Source organism: Theobroma cacao, chromosome 2 (genome assembly GCF_053813885.1).
Source record: "Theobroma cacao isolate CCN51 chromosome 2, ASM5381388v1, whole genome shotgun sequence".
Classification (NCBI taxonomy): Eukaryota; Viridiplantae; Streptophyta; class Magnoliopsida; order Malvales; family Malvaceae; genus Theobroma; species Theobroma cacao.
This window is the reverse complement of record NC_142640.1, coordinates 41,617,729-41,624,013: the sequence shown is the minus strand read 5'-3', so window position 1 is coordinate 41,624,013 and position 6,285 is coordinate 41,617,729.

The window sequence follows — 6,285 nt, the reverse complement described above, 5'->3', positions numbered from 1 at the left end:
CTTAGGGGCTTTTTTCGTTATAGGATTCCATCGAGGTATGGAAAAGTCTAGGTTATTGCTTAATGACAACTTCGAAAAGGGTTTTGTTTGTGGAGAAGCTTTTCTACGAAGTGAAACATATTAGAGCCACATCTAGTAAATTAGGCTGATTCTTCTAGTTTGCTTGTACAAAGTGTTGTAGATATTGCTCTGCCAATTCGTAGAAGCGTTCTATTTGACCATCTGTTTGTGAATGGTAACTGGAAGAGATGTTGAGTTCTGATTGCAATAGCTTGAAAAGCTTTTTCCTAAAAAAAGAAACCTAGTAAACCTTGGATCTCTGTCACTGATAACGCTTTTAGGTGCGCCTAAGTATTTTACCACATGTTTGAAAATCATATAGGCTATTTCTTTTGGAGAGCCAAACTTCTGTATTGGGATAAATGTAGTGTACTTTGAAAAACGATCCACAACTAGCAGTATTGCTATCATATCTCCCACTTTAGAGAGCCCTACTATAAAGTAAAGGGAAATGTTTTTCCATGGTTTGGTCGGTATTGGTAGCGATTTAAGGATTCTTGCCAACTTTTGTTTTTCTACTTTGTCTTGTTGGCGAATAAGGCATGACTTAGTATAATCCATTACATCTTGTCACATATGGGACCAATAGTAACCTTGTTTCAGTAATGCCACAATGCATTGGTAACTTAGATGTCCTGTCCATAGAGTGCCATGACATTCCCACATCAACTTTTGTCTCAGCTCTTTAGCTCTTGAAACAAATATTCATGGCCCTTTTGTTAGTAAGAGTCCATTTTTCACTCAAAAATACTTGGACTTATCATTCTCCATTAATTTCATGATGGCAATGGCTTAGGGATTTCTTTTCAAGTTCTCTTTAATAAAGTTGTAGATATTCGTAGTTACTTTTCTTGTTGTGATCGGAGTTATCACTTTATGAGTTGTGAATTCAACGTTTCTGCTAGGGGCGTTTGCCATTTGATTAGCCTTTCCAGACTTGTGTTCAAAGTAGAAATCAAACTTGACTAAGACCTCATGCCATCTCGTTTGCTTGGTCGTGAGTTTTAGCTTAGTGAAGAAGTGACTAACTAAAGAATTGTTTATCTTAACCACGAATTGGGACCTTAATAAGTAATGTCACTATGCCCGTAGGTAATGAATTACAACTAAGAGCTCTTTTTCCTACGTCATGTATCTCTTCTCAACTTCATTCAGCTTTTGACTTTCAAACTCAACTAGATGTCCCTTTTGCAGTAATACCCCTCCAAGAGTGAAGTTTAACACATCTGTATGTACTTCAAAAGGTTTTTCAATATCTGGGAGTGCCAGGACAAGGTCCGTCATCCTCACTTCCTTCAAATCTTCAAAAGCTTTTTGGCATTAAGGTATCCAATCCCACTTTTGTCCCTTTTTAAGTAGTTTTGTAAGTACAACTGTTCTTTTTGAATACCCTTTTAATAAATCTTCGATAATATTTTGCTAGCCTTATGAATGAGCGAAGTTCAATCCTATTCTTAAGGGTTGCCTACTTTTTGATAACCTTAACCTTTTGCATATCTATCCAGATGTGACCTTGCATAATTATATGGCCAAGGAATTGAATTTAAGTTTTAACGAATATGCATTTCTCTCTCTTCACATACAATTGGTTGTCTCGTAACCTTTAGAAGACTTGCCATAAATGCCTTTGATATTCTTCTAAAGTTGAACTGTAAACCATAATGTTGTTTAGGTAGATTACCATGAACTTGTCCAGATAATCATGGAAAACTTGATTCATCAACGTGTAAAAAGTGGCAAGAGCATTGGTTAGTCTAAAAGGCACCATATCGCATTACATAAGTGGTTTTTGGATCATCTCCATCGACCACTCTTACTTGATGGTAGCTAGATCTCAAATCCAATTTAAAGAAGTATTATGCATGATTCAACTGGTAAAAAAGATTTGCTATAAAGGGAATTGAATATTCATTCCTTACCGTGACGTTATTCAAAGCTTGGTAATCCACGTATAATCGCAAACTCCCATCTTGCTTCTTTTGAAAAAGTACCAAGGCCCCAAAAGGTGCTTTTGAAGGTCAGATGAATCCCGCTTGGATCAGCTTGTCTAATTGTTTCCTTAACTCCACTATCTTTGAGAGAGCCATCTTGTATGTCACATTTGCCTATGGCTTGACTCTCGAAAGTAATTCTATCTCACGATCAATAGCTCGTCGAGGTAGTGGGACTATAGGTAGTTTTTTGGCATCATATTTTGAAATTCTTCCAAAACCAACTTCACTCTAATGGGTATTGAATTTGTTTTATCTTCACCTTTGTAGATGAGCATGGCCACATAAGAAGGTTTTCCCTTTTTAATCCTCTTCTTCAACTAGATAACTTATATGATCCTCTTCCCACTCTTGGGTAGAATTATAATTGGCATTACATAAGGTTATTTTCCTGAAAAACATTAAGTAACTCGTAGTAGGGAATAAGATGGCTTATGCTTTCATCATAAATTCCAAGCCCAAAATAAAGTCAAAGTCATATATAATGGCAACAGTCATGTTCACCTTCCCCTTATAAGAATCAATCTTAATCTTCACGTCTTTAAAGTTCCTCATAATAGTTGAGGCTAGAGAGTTGACTGCTTTCATCTGCCCGAATCTTTCCTAACTTTGAGACTGCATCTCTTTGACTCTCCCAGGGTGATAAAGGTATCGAAAGACTTTGTGTCGAGCATGGCTTTGGTCCTTTTATCATTCAAAAACACATCCACATACATGAAACCTCGTTAAGGCTATTTCTTCTTCTTTTTTAGTTGTGTTTGTAAGGCACTAAGGAACCGAATTGAACCCATTCGCATCAACTCCTCCTTAACTTCTTTAACTAAGGTTTGGGCTCGAGGTGTTTCCACGTTAGCAGTATATATCATATTAAAAGTTGCTCGATGTGAGTAGTCAGCTACCTGATGAAGCTCATTGCATAGAAAATAAGATATTATGGCTCAAAGTTTGAAGCCCCATGGCTTAGTTGTTCAGGGTTAGGGTGTGTCCTTAACGGGTGGTTTCTTTTCTCTTCCCCCACTCGAAGGTTTATTAACTCTTGGAATTTTCACCCCACTATTAGAGCTTGAGCTATTGTTTTCTGATGGAGGATCTTTCCTTTTATTTGAGTTATCACTATAATCAGTGAAAGGCTCAGTACTTGCCATCGCTCAAGTCACATCTTGCACCTTCTGTCATTGCAATTCCGTCTTCGTCCACAATTTCAGACTCTTAAGAAAATATAACAACTTAACTTTCTTAGTCATGTCTCTAATATCTAGCATTAAGGTAAAGAAGTTTCTCACAAATTCCTATATTGACCCAATTTGCGTCAACTCTTGCAAACTCTGCCAAGCCATGTACTCTACATTCTTAAGGAAAAACTAATTCTTCAGTTCTCGCTTAAGGCCCACCCAAGTGTAGATGTGGCACTCATCATCGACAAATTTGGAATGCCACCATAACTTTGCATCCTTAACAAGATAAATTGTGACCATCACCACATTGTCTTCCTTTGAGTTTATGTGTACATCTCGAAAGAGTTGTACAATATAAAAAAAAAAAAAGAAGTTCTCTAATTCCTTTACATCTCTGGCCCCTTCATATAGCTTAGGCTTTGGCACTTTAACCATTTTCCCTCGATCTCTTCGGTTTGCACTGGTATTACCTGCAATAATAATCAAGAGATTTACTTGAGCTTTTAATTTTTTCAAACTTGTTTATGAGAGTGCTTAATGTATCCCTAGTCTCATAACTCAAGGTATTTATCATCTTGGATAGTTCTTGTTAGATTGTCTCAACTTCATTTATTCACTAACACATGACCGTTTGAGCTTTTATTGCAACCATCGCAACATCTAACTCATCAATTCTCTGATGGTCCTTTAGTGTACTTTGTGTGGTCACCAATTTTGTTCTTTCATTTACCACGTCTTGTCCGTGCTCTAATACCAATTGTCACAAACTACAATTTTTCGTTTAAGTATGCAAAAGTCCATAAGGCGCTTAGATGGAAGCTTCCACACAAGCCAACCAATAACTTGATTATATCTAAACAAACGTAAATAATAGCCACAAATTAGTTTAAGGAAACACAACATCAAAATTATAGGGCATAACAAATGCTATGTACACAACCATTGGAGCCATATAAAGAAAATGTTTTATTAATATCAAGATAAGTACAAAGGGATCAAGACACACCATCATCAAGCCATAAGGGCAGCCTTAAATGGTATGTTATTTATATACCTTTACTAGTGAGATTGCCAAACAATTCACCAACTGCTCACCCCTTATAAAGACTTTTTGAGATTTTACAAGTATATCACCAAGAACCATTACAAGGCGTGAGATAGAGACATTCCTTTCCTAAAAGGTCTTCCCCTTAAAGACTTAACAAATATTTCTAAAGACGTCATCAAGTGCTATTGCAATGTTTAAAAATGGGACATCTCCGTTGAGAGTACAAAAGACTTAGTCTCTTAGACAGTTTTACCTTGTCATACCCCAATACAAGGTTGGCTCACGACATTTGGCTTATCTATAGTCTTAACAACACGTTTGGTTCACGAAATAGACAAGAATGAAATAAAAAATTTATTTTATGGGAATAGTTAAGATGAAAATAGAATATAATAGTTATTACGTAGTTTGGTACAACGAATGAAATATGATAGGAATAGTTATTGACTTATTGCAGTGTTTGAATGGTTAAAATAACTTTGAAATAAGAAAAGAATAGAGGATAAAAAGACAAACATACCATTTATTATAATATATGATTATTTATTTTTATTTTATTCTATTTTTTAAATATTAATAATATATAATTATTTAAAATATAATAATTGATCATTTAAATATTAATATTTTATTTATAATTCAGTCATTAACATTTTAAAATAATAATATTTTATTTATAATTTAAATGTTATTATAATTATTTTTTATTTTATTTTATTTTTTAAAAGTTAATAATTTAAAAATTAATAATTTATTTATAATTTAATCATTAACATTCTAAAATATTAATATTTCATTTATAAATTCAAATGTTATTATGATTATTTATTTTTATTTTATTTTTGAAATGTTATTAATTTATAATTTATTTAAAATATTAATAATTGATAATTTAAATATTAATATTTTATTTATAATTTAATCATTAACATTTTGAAATATTAATAGTTTATTTATAAATTTAAATGTTATTTTGATTATTTGTTTTTATTTTATTTTGTTTTTATATTAAAATTTATAATTTATTTAAAATATTTATAATTGATCATTTAAAAATCAATATTTTATTTACAATTTAATCATTAACATTTTTAAATATTAATACTTTATAGTTTAATGAAAATATTAATAATCGATAATTTAGATATTAATATTTTATTTATAATTGAATCATTAACATTTTAAATTATTAATATTTTAGTGATAAATTTAAATGTTATTAGGATTATTTTTATTTTGAAATATTAATAATATGTAATATATTTCAAATATTACCAGTGATTCTATGTCTTGCTTTTTGATCCTATACTTTATTTGCACTTTCCTTGTGTAACAGCACCTACAGTCTTGGAGACAGTCCGTAGGAGCAAAGCCAGCCGGTAGCTATTGGATGAATGTGGAATGATGCCAGCTCAGAGCTTATGGCACACAAAAAACAGCAAAACATCTGAATCGGTTGATTGAATTTGTTTCCACACATTGTTGGACCACAAGCTAAGGTCAATAAGACATATATCTGTACACCAACATGCGGCCCATGCACACTGAATTTATTGTGAGTGCGACATAAGGCATACAGCCATTTTCCACTCTGTTGGCAATCATGTAGAAGCCTCTAGTCAGCCTTGTCTGCATCGGTAAGGTTAGGGATAGGACTAGGACATAGGAGGGCAAGCAGCTCACGAGTAATTTGAGCAGAAGCGAAGTTCATGTCTAAGCTTCCAGGCTTGAGGCAGTGCGTTTGTATTCAAGTCCAACCAGAAATTGCTAGGCCAGGCAGAATTAGGCAAGTTAGGAAATATATGACGGTCCATGAACCTCAAGAGTGAGCTACCAATGAGAGATGATCTGATTGTCCCACGAACTTCTGTTGTCTTATCTCCTAGAGTTTGAATACGAGACTTTCAAATTTAAAATTTCAAGTTCTAATTGTTCAGTATTCCCTTGGAAGACATTGGTTTCTCTTCTTAGCTCAAATAACCAGCCGCAAGGACCAAGACTAGCTAGGCAT